The sequence below is a fragment of the Plasmopara halstedii genome (assembly GCF_900000015.1).
Source record: "Plasmopara halstedii genome assembly, contig: Scaffold_614, whole genome shotgun sequence".
In the NCBI taxonomy this organism is placed as follows: domain Eukaryota; phylum Oomycota; class Peronosporomycetes; order Peronosporales; family Peronosporaceae; genus Plasmopara; species Plasmopara halstedii.
The window spans coordinates 2,520,839-2,521,079 of record NW_020187532.1 but is presented as its reverse complement, the minus strand read 5'-3'; positions in this window follow the sequence as shown (position 1 = coordinate 2,521,079).

The window sequence follows — 241 nt, the reverse complement described above, 5'->3', positions numbered from 1 at the left end:
CCCGCACCTTCTGGGTGTTGTCGTCTTCCCGCGACGAACCAGACTGGTAAGAAGCGGGGCGTCGGTTCAGTTAACCTTGACGCGCATAGCGCGGGAAACAACCAGTCCGGAGACGACGGGTCCTCACAAACAGAACACCGTCGGGTGCATTAACGCTGCCCGGCATTTCGGAGCTCTCCCCTGTCTTTTTCGACAAAGACGAGATCCATTGGCCCTGGTCCGTTCGACGAGCTCTGAGGGT